The 13,977-nt window shown below is 46.8% G+C and overlaps 1 long non-coding RNA gene across 1 annotated transcript; it reads right to left on the reverse strand.

Annotated features, from left to right (window-relative positions):
- Positions 1-535: 535 nt before the first annotated feature.
- LOC110309741 lies at positions 536-4,151 on the reverse strand. Its single transcript, XR_002379737.1, has 4 exons — positions 3,885-4,151; positions 2,882-3,017; positions 1,183-1,379; positions 536-579 (listed from the first exon to the last, which is right to left on the reverse strand). It is a non-coding gene; the product is annotated as an uncharacterized LOC110309741 (long non-coding RNA).
- Between the last annotated feature and the right edge of the window lie 9,826 nt (positions 4,152-13,977).

The raw sequence follows: 13,977 nt of genomic DNA on the forward strand, positions 1-13,977 counted from the left end.
AAAAGTTATTCCATGTACTTCGTTAACTCAGCCAGTGTTTTGGGACACAATCCAGTCCTCTGTGATTTCTGGCTCACTGTGTGATAAAACTATATTATGTACCTCGGGAGGGCTCTCCACAAAACCATCTGTGCTGGGAAATCCATGACCCATGAGGTGGTCATAGTTCATCCACTTCCGACTGCAGAGAACATTTCCCTTCAGCCACGCTGGCAAGGACAGCCCAGTGACTCCCACCCTGTGCCCAGTCCTGGACACCCTGGTCAGGTGATGCTGCTGTGGGCTTCACAGTGCCTCCAAGGATGACTGGGCAGTTTGTTCTCTTTCTAGTAGAAACCATACCCTGGCATTAAGGGATCCTGAGCAGGCTTTGGAGCCTCACGTCTCGTTAGCTGGCTCCCAGCCTCATGTCTCCTCTCAGTGTCCCACAGCCTTTCAAATGAGGTAGCCATAGTTACCAGCCTCTAACTGTCCCCCTGTCCCTCCATTCTACCCACCTTTGACTGATATGGCTGACTCTGAGATGCCTACCTTTGCTTCCTATGTGGCCTTCAAGGAGGCAGGGGAACCTTTTAGCACCTGAAAATAGATATGGGGATAAAAATAAGCCCTGGCCTGCATGATATCAAAGACACAGGCCAACAGCCAGCACACTCTGCCCATGGGTCACCATATCTACAGAGTCTGTCCATCTGTGCAAAAGGCAGCTGAGTCCGGGTGAGGGAGCAGCCACACTTTCCTGGTCCAGGAGGGATGGTTGTGCTGTTTCCACACTTGATAACACTGAGACTTCAAGCCTTTCTCCAAGATCACAAAGACAGTAAACCACAAAACTAGCTTTGGCTTTACACCAAAAAGCCTAGCCCTCCCTGCTCCTCCCCTGATCACTGAACACTTGGAAGGCTCTCAGTATTTGCTGAATGAGTGGGGAAATGGTCAAAATGAATTGTGCCCTATCTGCTGAGACTTTTCCTGGAGGTAAGGAAGCAATCGCATTTTGCCCTTCTTGTATTTATTATTAGTTACCATGTCCTCTGCAGCCCATTTTAGGGGCTCTGGGGCAGCCTCACAATGTGGGTGAGCATTTTACCCCCAGGAGACCTCTGCTTCTCCTCACACCCTCCTGGCTTTTTTGCTCACCGGGGTGGATGGCTTTGAACAACAGTCTTGCCTGAATCTAACCTGGGAAGCCTTGGGCAGTTGAATGGCAAGAGGCAATCTGATGTACTTAAGGATCCAAGGCCAACATTCCAGGGGGCCAGGTTCAGACTGAAGGTTTGCTTGGCCTTTTCTGCACTTCCATCTGCTCCCCCACGCATCTGTCAACTTCCACGTGCAACTGGTGCATCAAAGGTTAAGGGACAAGGTAAAGCAGCCACCTGAATGACAGAAAAAGAGCAGCTATAGAGGCTTGTTGCCCTTGTTACCACAGGTGCAATGGAGGATGTAGCTATTTACCCATGAGGACACCTGCCATAGCCAGCCTTGCCTGCCCCACCCCCACCTCCACCCCTGGGGGGGTCCTGGACATCAGCCCCTGCAGGCTTGCTCCCTTGCAGAGGCCTCAGTACTGCAACAGTTCAGACTGGCTCCCAGTGAACCCGGAGTGACCCCTCAGGGGCTTTATTTTCATTTCTTCTTGGCAGGATGTAACTTCCTGCTTCTAAGAAAAACATCTTTAAACAGAGCCATGAACCAGTTCCAGGGTGTCCCTCACGTCCCCCGAGCTCCAACGGAACACCATGATGAGCTGAATGGAGCTCATTGGAAGCACATGGTGCCTGTTTCCTTTCAAAGTCCCCAAGAGTCTCAGGCCTGGAGGAGGTGTGTGTTGGGAGCGGCGAGTGATAAATCATACTGCAAGTGTTATCTAGTCTTGTGTTTGAGAGGGGAGGCCAGGAGAAGGAGGAGGAGAAGCTGAGGGGCCCGGGCCTGGAATGCACACAGGGAAGAGTAGGGAGCAGAGGCTGCCCAGGCCAACTGGTGTTTATTAGGCGTCTACCACCATGAAGCCCAGGAGAGCAGTAAGCCTAGGACCATTGATGACCTGTGTGGAAATAGCTTCAGGGCGTGTGGGGCAGAGTCAAGCTTGCTGTGGGAATGCTAGCCAAGAGGCAGAGGAGTTCTTCAGGGAGTAAGGCTGAGCTGCCTCTGCATGCCTCTCTATGCTCCCTCTGTAGACTACGGAGGCCTGGATTTGTGTAAGCCCGGGAGGAATGTTCTAGTTGTCTTCCAGTCTTCTCTGGATACACAGACAGATTCATGTTCAGTTCCCCACATGCCAGAGACTGGGGAGCTATGCGTGATCTTTGGGCAGGGATTCGGCAAACATACCAAGGTAGAGTACAGCCATGGGACAGAGAGGAGCTTATGAAAGGAGGTGCCTAGGAGCCCTGGGATGTTGGAGAGAGGCATGGCCCTGCTCTTGGGCAGGTGAAGGTAGTTCATTAACCCTGGCTGTGGAACCCTCACAGCCGGGGCAAGCGAAAGGCCTTGCTTACTATCCTGGCCTGGACATAGATCAGGTGTGGGGTTGGTAACTGCAAAAGAGTGTGCCATTCCTTCGGAACTAAGACCCTTGCAGTCTTTCAGAAGCAGCATCCTGCCTGGGAACTCTACAGAGGCCTTACGTTAGAAGAAGAGTACTGACATGTGTTTGTTTATCTGTGTAATGGGAGCAAGGACACTCACATGGTAGGGCTTTGGGGGGGGGGGAGTTTGAGGTCTTCTGCCTTGTTTTTAGTTTTGTGTTCACCTTGTTACAAGAAGGTTAGAGTGGCTTCTGAGTCTATAAGGACAGGAAAAAAATGATACAAAATTTTAAGAAGGGAGACAAGCAAAGATATAAAGTCAATCCAGAAAAAAACTGGAAATCACATACCTTAATTTGGGTCCTGAGGGTTAAAGTTTCTCATGGAAGGATTCTTCAACACTCCCCTGAGAACGAAGCCATTAGCTCCACAGTTCAAGGTCTCAGAATGAAAAGGAACAAGTCTCCAGGAACTCCCAACTGTTCCCTGTTCCAAAAGGGGGGACAAGAACTGAGCCTGGCTGTCTTTTTTAAACATTCGATTTTGAATTGTGAGTTGAAACAATGTAATTAAATGCAGTTTTGAGATACAAAATGGAGCTATGATTTATGAATTGAGTGTGGAGCGATCGAATCATGTTAGTTAATTTAGTCGTCGCTTCAAATCTTGCCTTTAGGAGGCAAACACGGTGAATGGAGTGACCAGTAGTGGACATTTCAAAATAAGGAAGAGCAAAGTTCAAATGTTGTCACCTGGCATCCTTTGATGATCATACTGTTTTTGTTATACTAAATAAGGGTTTTCACTAAGAGGTTTTCCTATATCTATATCTACAACTGTGGCTAGACAGATACATAATTGCACCTTGCAGCTATTTCTGCCCCTCCCTGCCGTTCCTTGCCCCTCCCTCTTTTACTGGACTTCTTCCTCCCTGTTATAGTCTGCTCCTGAGAAAACCTTGTAGTGTCTGGTCTTTCTTTCCCTATTATCCCTCTTGTTTCCCCCTCCCCATCTTCTCTTAGGGTTCCCTAGGCAAAGCCTTCCTTTCTCAGGTCCAAAAGAAACCCAGGGTGCGTATTAGCATATCACAGTACAAGCAAGTACCTGTTACGGGGCAGGCCACCTTTGTACCGTGGCTTCTCTCAGCAATTCTCATCCCGCCCCCTACCCTAAACTTCCCCATCTCATGGGCTTCCCTTCCCCCAGCTTCTGACTCCTACATAACTCTGTCATTTCAGCCACACACTTTCCTGGTCCTCTCATCTTGGTTCTTGGCTCTCTCTTGGTCCTCCTGGACCTCTCTCCTGTCCTTCCCTCTTGACCCACTCCCACCCCCACCCCGTTCAGCCTCACCATCCAGTTCAGTCTACTGGCCATGTTTAGTCTTCCATTTTTCCCATTGACCTGGACTCTTCCAGATGCTTCTGGCTGTGCTCTTCCTCGTATTTACAATAAAAACCTTCTCTCTTCAACCCCATACCGTGAAGCTGTCATGTCCTTGTTCCATTCACCCTTGTTTTTTATGTCTCGTGTGCCCACATATGTGTATATGTTTATGAATAAGTATAGATTTTTTAATCTAGATTTTGAACAAGAAATATCTGAGTTTGTCTTTCTGTGTTGGTTCACTCTGTTGGCATTCCTTCTACATTCTGACCAACAGTTACCTAGCAACAGCCAGGTAAGTAGCTTGCTACAAAAGAGACTGTTTGGTTGGCCTTTCAGGGACTAAACCACCAACCAAAGAGAACACGTGGACCCATGGCTCCAGCCGCATATGTAGCACAGAATGGCCTTGTTGGACATCAATGGAGGAGAAGCCCTGGGTCCTGCGGAGGCTCGATGCCCCAGTGTAGGGGAATGCCAGGGCAGGAAGGCAGGAGTGAGTGGGTAGGTGGGTTGGGAGAGGGGAATGGGATAGGGGGTTTCCTGGGGGAAACTGGAAAAGGGGATAACATTTGAAATGTAAATAAATAAAACATCCAATTTAAAAAAGAGACTGTTTTGACCCTTCCTCCCTCTCTCTGCCCATTTTCTCTCTTTGATCTCCTTTGCTCTCCCTGACCCCTTTCTCCCTCTCTCCCCTTACCCCCTCCCTCCAAGTGTTCCTGGCCAGCCTCTCCTCTTCTTTCTCTCTTCCTCTCTCCCTCTCTGTCCTTCTCTGTCCCCTCTCTTTCTCTGCCTCTACTCCCCTCTCAACACCCCTTCCCATGCCCCCAAATAAACTTTAGTCTATACTATACCTATCATATGGCTGGTACCTTGGTGTGTGTGTGTGGGATGCCTCAGCATGGGCCCACGGAGGTACCCCTTCCACCTCACCATACCAATTCTATAAAACATACATTTGGCTTCAACACACACACACACACACACACACACACACACACACACACAGACACACTCCACTTGACATGATGATCTCTAGTTGCTTCACTTTTCTAGCAAATACCACTGCTCATTCTCTTTAAGGCTGATTAAAATCCCACTGTGTACAGCCATCACCAGCAGACTTTTTAAAGAGGACATGAAGGATAATGAGTGAAAACCTCGAGCAAGTTCATCGGTTTCTTCCCTAAGGCAACCTCCCAGGCTGGATGAACAGGGTGACATTACAGAACCAGGTGGGGGTGATGGTTTCTTGCAAGTCTCAGATGCCTGCTCCGTGCTAAGCTAAACTGACACTGCAGTACTGGGAAGAATGAAATCGCAAACGCTGACTGCATTTTAAGAAAGCATGCCGGTCATATGTCGGCAAATAGATTGTCCTCTACCAGATGGCCCACAGCTTTTGGTTGCTGACTAAAAGCAAAATTTAAGAGCCTTGGCAAGAAGCCATGTGAAGGAAGGGTTGGCTACCTCCTGAGAAAACTGAGATGCCCAACCATGAGCCCAGGCTGGCTTTGTGCAGAGAGAGCAAGAGCGAGACACACACACACACACACACACACACACACACACACACGGAGAGAGAGAGACACACACAGAGAGACAGACAAAGAGAGGCAGAGAGAGACACAGAGAGAGAACAGTCTTTCATAAAAAATGATTTCAGATATGCACATTACAATTCCTAATATGCAAATTGTTTACTAAATGGACACAGTAGTTTCTGTCCCGACACCATTCAAAACAAATGAATTCAGCAAATGACCACAACAAAAATCAATCACAAAGCTCTCCAAATTTGACTTGGAACCGTGGTGCATCCCAGGCCAGTGTTTAGTGAAATAGTTTCTTGGAGGCAATATTTGAGGGCTGAGGAGAATGCTGAGTGGCTAGGAATGCATCCTGTTTTAGCAAAGGACCTGGGCTCAGGTCCAAGCACACAGATGAGGCAGCTCACAACAGCTTGTGACTCCAGCTCTATGTAGGGGATCTGACACCTTTGGCCTTCATAGGCACTTATGGGCACCTGCACTCACATGCACATACACGGCCACACATGGATGCAAGTCTCTTAGGATGAGGATTATCTATAAAACTGCAACTTAAATTTGAGGTTAGTTGGTTTGCCATAGAAGTGACTCACAGCTTCAATACATAGCTGTTTGGGCCATGGCTATATTCTCATGATATATTCACCGTCTGACCTGACTTGCCTAAATTCTTCATCCCAGAAGGCTATGTATAAGATAATTAATGAATGAGCTTGTGGGTTTTCCCAGCCTGCTGTATGTATATATATATATGTGTGTATGTATGTAAGTATATATATGTATATGTGTATATATACATATATGTGCATATATACATATATGTGGATATATATATATATATACGTGTGTGTGTATGTATGTACATATGTATATATGGGGTATACTTTCCTTCTGATGACTCAATTCCATAACAGTGATACTCATAATGGTAAAACCCAAACAATGTTGAAAGTATGGAAAACATTTCCCCTTCCCTTCCTCTTTCTCTGCATGCCCCAGTTTCTGCTTTTCCTCTTCCTGGCCATGACACGCCTCTCTTAGCTACAGATAAAGTGCTCCAAGCCCTATTTCTCCACCTGCCAGCTGTCAACCGTGTCACTGATCATCCCTCATGTTAAAAGAGTTTAAACCACTTACATTGTGTTGACTTTTATTTAGTCTTTTAGTTTTATGTCTTGAAAACATTCTTGGAGCTGTGTCTTTATCTTCATTTCCAAAACACCATTTTCCTGTTTCCTGTTGGCAGGAAAGGACTGGAATGCCCTCTACCTGTGCTCCCTCCCTCGGCTCTGCACTGAATCTCCTACCGGCTTTATTCTTGCACCAAACTCTCAAGGACTGCATCATTTTCATTTTCTCCTGTCTGCTGGTATGTTCTGTCCATATTTTCATATTATAAAAACGATCATTTCTGTATTTCTTTATTGACAGTTCCTTAGAAAGTCAAGGGACAAAGAGAGATTGATAGATATGGGTGATATATAGATGAGTGATAGATTATCACCAGATGGTAGATAGGTGATAGATAGATAGATAGATAGATAGATAGATAGATAGATAGATAGGCAGGCAGAGAGATAATAGCTAGCTAGATGTTAGACAGACAGATAATAATTTTGAATTAAGTTTCACTGTTGGGAAAATGGAAGGTTCTGTTGAGAGATTACTCCTGCTGATTAATGGTGTAAGCCCTATAAGTCTGGGCATTGATTCAAAAACAAAGCTCCTCTTGACCTTATATAGTTTTTTCTATAAACAAGTTACACGCATAAGTTAAAGGTCACTGAGAGGTCCATGAAATCCATCAACAAGCCACTACCACTATGATGTTCTCCCAAATGATGAACAGATTAATTTGAGTCTGTGCTGTTGAGTCCTCATGGAAAACATGGGCTTGAAAAATCTTGACCTACTGTGTCTCCCGTGAGAATCAGGGCAGCATTTGAATAAAGTTTTGGGCAAGATGAAAGCATTTCTTTTTCTAGTGATGTGTTTCTCTTTCCTGCATCACACAGACCTGTATATGTAGAGGCAACAGAGGTGACTAGGTGCCTCAGGAACAGTTCTGAGGTACTTTGATGGCCTGCTTCTGTACCCGTTCCTCAGACTGAGGCTCCCCACACACCATAGCATGTTTGCCTTGGTCTTCTCAGCTACCACAGACTGGGAGCCTGAATAGTAGCAATCTGCTCTGGAGGCTTGGAAGTCCAAGACAGAGACTCAGGGCTTCTGACTCTGGCTAGGGCTGTCTCTGGGGATTACCACATGTGATTCTCACTGCACGTTCTCTCAAGGGCAGGGTCATGCTCAGGGGAGGGAGAGCCAGGTCTGTGTGATCAGGACATCAGCCAATCTCAGTCAGTTCTCATGAAGGCTTCATTCCTAATTCTGTGACATTGTCCTTGTAGTTATTCTCTTGTGTCCACTCCCCACTTTCAACATGCTGGAGTAGCTGTGTGTTGTGTAAGAACTCTGGCCTTTCTAATTCAGGTTCTATTGTCAGCTGCGTTTGTGAGTTTAGGGCAGTTGTTGAGTGTCTCCCAGCCTTACTTTCCTCATCTGTGAAATGGGAATCCTAACACCCATTTCTGAGCTCTTAGGACATTCAGCAGATCCTAGAGGTTGGGCTTGTAGCACTGTGCATGGTGTTACCACAGAGATCCCCAGCCCGAGCCCCTGACACACACCCTGTTCTTTTCCTACCTTTTCAATGGCCAAGGACTTCCTACAGTTCCCTTCTAATTTGGAAGCCCTGTAAACCAATTCATGGCCTGAAATATTTTCCAGGGTCCGCTTTCTTAGGGCTATTTAGATACAAGTAGGTTCCAACTGTGCTTCCAAGGATACAAGTTACACTCTTTTTGGTCCCCTGCATGGCAGCAAGTCATGTTTCCCATGGTTTTTTACCCCTACCTTCTTATGAGGCTGCTCCATATTCAGTACCTGGCCCACCAGTTCACCTTATGACACTATAGAGGAGGTTTCCAGAGCAGGGATCTCAGAGTTCATCTCTCTTCAAGAGCCCGGATAATTCACACCATGGGGCCTTTGCCCGAAAGCCACTGGCTCAGGACCCTGTCCACCTGGTCCTGGTCCTCAAGAGCTTCAACCCCAGTGCTGAGGGAAGAATGCTGACTGACAGCAATGCAGGGTAGGAGGGTAGGTACTTCCAGAATGAAGGAGTCAGGCAAGAGCTCAAGAAATGACTCAGCACGTCACATGACCCCAAGGCATACAGTGAAGGCTACATGAGGACTTTCCAAGGGCCATACTCCAAAGAACATGCTGTGCAGCATGGGTGGAAAATGAAAAGCAGTCCAAGAGCTTTGATAAGATGGTTCACAATGAGTGAAAGCAGAGATTCTCAAAGCTTCATGTGCACACTCCCTTCCCCTGCACACTCAGTTTTACATCAGCCACCTTGCACGGCTCAGAACAGTCTCCACATTACCCAGATGTTAGAGTCTAACAGCCTCAGTCTAACAGGTCTGGCTAGACCTGACCTTAGACATGTTAGATACTGTACCAGTTGCTCTGCCTATAACAACTGGGGTCAGTTCTGCAAGGCCAGGTATTCACCTTTCCCAAAATTGCACATCCTAACAATGGAGCTTTCACAAGCCTACGACAATTGCTTTGATTTGAATTCCCTTTATTAGTTATGTCACCTTGGTAAATCTTTGCCTCCATTCCCCATTGGCTGGTTTCACATACCCTCAGGCAGACTCCATTTCATGAACTCCACAGGACCATCAATGAGCCAACTGCGAGGCAATCGCTCAAGGGTCTTTATTAAAGCTTGAGCCGCACTGTTGTCACTGACACAGCAGGACAGGAGAGTGAAGCCCCCAAACCCAGTTTCAAGCAAGCATTTATAGAGGCAAGTAAACAAACAAAGGGGCATCCAGCTTGGCACACATCTGATTGGGGGGACTATTATGAAACGTGTTGCCCTTTAAAGTGATTGGCTGGTGCAGAAAGCCAAACGGTAAACTTTCATAAGTAAATATCCTCAGGTACAACTGTAACCTCTGCTTTCTTCCCAATTGCTAGGAAGTGACCTGGTTTGGAGTTCAACCTTAGGTCAGCTTCTCTAAGATGGAGCCTGAACTCAAGATGGAGTTGGTCTGGTCTTCCAGAGGTTTGGGGGAGGTTACAGAGGGGAAGGGCTGATCGGTCATAACACATTACCTACTGATCATATGGCGGGAAGGGCTTATAGGCTGAACTATGAGCACATGCAGGAAGCTCTGTGCAGGGTCATCCTTTAGGCACCTGTGTTTAGAGACACTCTCCAGATAAGATCAGGCAGAGAAGAGGAAGCCCAGGTAAGAGAGAGAGTCCTCCATTTTACTCCAAGCTCGGAGAGCTGTCTGGACATGGTGGACCACTCCCTTAATAGCAGGGTCTTCCAACAGAGATTTACCAAGGTGACTGTACTAGTCTGGGTTCTCTAGAGTTACAGAACGCATGGAATGTCTCGATATATTAAGGGAATTTATTGTAAAGACTTACAGCCTGTAGTCCAAGTAACCCAACAATGGGCAGCTGCAAGTGGGAAATAGAAAAATCTAGTTGTTGCTCAGTCTCACGAGGCTAGTTGTTTCAGCTGGTCTTCTGTATAAACTGGAATCCTGAAGAAGTAGGTTCCAACAGATGTGCTGGCAAGTAAGTGCAAGCAGGCAGAGTGTGCCTTCCTTCTTCCGATATTCTTCTGTAGGCCTCCAGCAGGTGTGGTCCAGATTAAAGGTGTGTACCACCACACCTGGACCTGGAACTTGCTCTGTCCCAGGCTGACCTTGAACTCAGGGATCTCCTTGCCTCAATTTCTTGGGATTAAAGATGTGCACTACCTTGCCTGGGCCTAAGCTTTTCATGGCCACTGTGCCTCAAGATCTCCATGACAAGATCTCAATCTGAAGCCTGCGTCTTCCAGCCTCAAGATCTAGATCACAGGTGTGCCCTCCATTTGGGGATCGTAGTTCATTCCAGATTTAGTCAAGTTGACAACCAGGAATAGCCATTACAGTGACTAATAAATTAACTAATGAAAGGGATATAAACCCAAGAAATTGACTTAGAATTCTATAAGCTCCATGGTTAGGATGCAAGGAACAGGAATAAAAAGTGTTATATGAAATGACAGTGAGGCTAACCAGTTTGTTTTGGGCATTACCTCACAAAGTACTTCACAAAACATTGAGTTGTATATTATTGCATTGTATACCTTAAATATATACATTTAATTTATCAACTATACTTTAATTAAACGAATGAAATAGTTCTGTGCTAAGCTAAAAAGGGAGGGTCTCACGTACTGCAAACTCCATCTGTGTCCCTCAAACTGCCCTCTCTTCCAGTGCAGCGCGTGTGAGAGAGCATATGCTAATGAAGAGACATCTGCCCTGTCTCTGTGTCGTTCCGCTGCCTGGAAGAGTCAGCTAATGCCTCCTGGCATCTCCATTGTTGGCCATGAGGTCGAAGCATGACCAAGAGCTGTGTCCAAGCACTCAGGAGCTGAAACACCAGTGATGGTTTCTGTTTGATTTTCCTATGGTCAATTAGTTTTGCTTTCCAAACAGTCTAGGGTCATAGCCTTCCATCAGGCAGCTTTTCCATACCCTGCCCACTCTCTTCAAGACAATGATAAACTTAATGAAGATTGATGGTCTGATGAGACCCCGCTGGGCACCTTCTCCACAGTGGAGAGATGAGGCTCGGAGGGGCTTTAAAGGAGTACAGATGCTACTTGGGGCCTCCACACTACAGTTGTTTCTCATGCAGATCATCAGCATGCCCAATACCTCCCGTTGGCTTCTTTAACCAGGTTGAAAGTAAGTCCAGACTGAATGTGTCTGCTAATTCCAGCCTTGCAGCCCCCAAGCATCTTCTGTATCCCTAAACAAAATCTAAAATTCTAAAGCGAGCACAGAGCAGCCCCTGGCTTGATTGCCTTTTGGTAAAACCTTCAGGTTAGAAACTGAAGCTGCCACATAACTGTCAGGAACAAGCTTTAACCTCTTTTTTTTTTGGGGGGGGGGGTTGTCGAGACAGGGTTTCTCTGTATAACCCTGGCTGTCCTGGAACTCACTTTGTAGACCAGGCTTAACCTCTTTTTCTTTCCTTCCTGCTCTGACTGCTTGAGTATGCCAACCACCCAGAGTTGACATTAGCATCCAGGCTGTGCAGTCCTGTCTCTTCATGGGGACCCACACACTCTAACCCATGATGAAGTGCTCGCCTCCAACCTACTTGACAACCCTTCTCCTTCACTATCAACATCCTCTTTCCCTAAGCCTTTGCTGACCTGAGTCAAATCTCCCAGTCCACAGCCATCTATCCCAAACTCTGCCTGTATGTGTGTTATTTTAAGTTCCTTTTGCCTTGTTAACAAAGGACTGGACATTCACTATAAACTTTAAAGTACAGCAATACACACGTTTAAGAATGGCCCTTCCCTGCACCTCCACCAACAGCAGTGCGCATTGGGGTTACTCTGAGTTTGCATCCCTCTTTTGTGCGAAGATGCCCCTGGTCGGGTGATTTGTTTCCTCCTTTCTGAAGCTCTACCGGGCAGCATTCTGTGCTGCAGAGCTGGAGAGTAGACTGGAGTCCACCTTTCATTCTCCGGCTTCCCATTTAAAACCTATATCCCTCCCCATAACATCCCAGACAGGCGTGTCTTCTCTTAGACGCTTCCCGAGATAAGGGCCCAGAAAAGGGTGACTTGGCATAACTTTCACGACACTTTGAGTACAGAGTAGCCTTCCTGCTGCAGTTATTTACTGTGAGAAAGTGAGAACTCTGACTTTGAAATCTGCAGGTTCACAGGAAGTGAATAAACCCAGACCTCTAACCCAGGAAACTGGTAAAGCAAATGGAACCTTTTGAAGCCACCATAGCGAAGAACAAGACACAGTAACTCTCCCAGCTTTGGAAAGCCAGCTGAGCTGTGCAAGCCCAGACTTGTCTAGTGCCATCCTGCCAACCACACTGCTTCCCATCCAGCAACAAAAAGAACCAGATTGTGAGGGAACTCAGTGTCCAGTCATAGATGGACATTTGGACAGATGGCTGCACATCGGGGTGAGTCACACCGTAAGATGTCAGTGAGGAGCTATGAGCTCTTGGATAGATCTGTAAAGTCATCAGAGATTACCTTCAGTGTGCTTCCCACACATCCTCGATCCTCCTGGCCTTTTAGACACCAGATGGTCATTAACCTTAAACATGTGGGATCTTATTTTGGCCATGTGTCAAAAGTTGAGTTGATCTCAAAGTACCATTTGTGGACTTCAGCTCAGAACTTTGCCAATAGACATCATGTTAAGTAAGCAGGTGGAAAATAGCATGTCATGAGTCAGACACCAGGCGAGCAACGGTTCATGGCAGCACAGCCTACACATTACCAGGCCTCACGGAAATGTCCGCATGGCTCCAATCACCCATACGTGCTCTGGCCACTCCGGGACACAAATAGTTTCTACATGATGTGCGTACTCATTTGCAAGATCCATGGCCAGCCCAGAAGGAACACAGCCTGAATCATTGAGAGACAAGCCAAAAGATCCTGGTGCAGATACCGATTTTGAGACAGTTTGAGCTTCCTCCCAGACTCTCCGTTTGTCCACATGACTGCAATCCCCAAGTTCATAGTCTACCTTCTGCAGACTCTCTGCACACCCTTTCCCTTCCCCATCAATTCCTCATTTCCTTTCTCCCCTAACAGGTCTCCCAGGGAGAGAAATGAGAGTCTGAGGGAATGGGCCAAAGACTCTTCTGCCTAGGGAACATGTGCTGACACTTCAATTGTTCGGAGATCCCAAGCTCCCAAACGGAGCAGCCAGGCTCCTTCCCCTCAGTTTCAGAGGCCCACGCGCAGTTTAGAGAAAATATGCTCCATGTGTTACTGATCCATCTCCAAGCAGCTCATCCAAATGCTGGGTTTTAAGAGTTTGTAGATACACATGATCCATTTGGAGTCAACTTTACAAGCCTTCTATGCTTTCATTTATATTGCAGGAGGAAGCTGGGCTGTGCCAAGAGTAAGTGTACTGGCGTCTTCGGAGGGTCAGATTAGGTCTGGAGCACTGGAACCAGGTTGAGTGGAGGGGCCATTTAGAAGGCTCTCTCATCTCTGCCAAGGCTCTAGGTCTCAAAATAGGGGAAAAAATGTCATGGGGTGGGAGTGAGTTCAACATTTCCAGTCTCAATTTTACCCTCTCCTCAGAGCTCAACAATACTAGAACAGAATCCAGCACCTCAGAGAGCCCATTGCCATTGTCTTTGTGGGGTGGTTGAAATGAACTTTGAGCATAGAACCATTAATTTTTGCCTTCTAGTTTGGAGGTGTTGTGGGGGGTCGAGGGCAAGAGGGAAAGGGGAGGCAGTTCCTGGTGCTAACAGATACAATTAGCTTCCTAGCTGTCAGCACATAATATCCCCTAAGGGTTAGAGCAGGGGACATTCTTGGGAATCAGAATCCAGCCCATTTTAACTTAACATCA

Source organism: Mus caroli, chromosome 14, assembly GCF_900094665.2.
Source record: "Mus caroli chromosome 14, CAROLI_EIJ_v1.1, whole genome shotgun sequence".
NCBI classification, from domain to species: domain Eukaryota; kingdom Metazoa; phylum Chordata; class Mammalia; order Rodentia; family Muridae; genus Mus; species Mus caroli.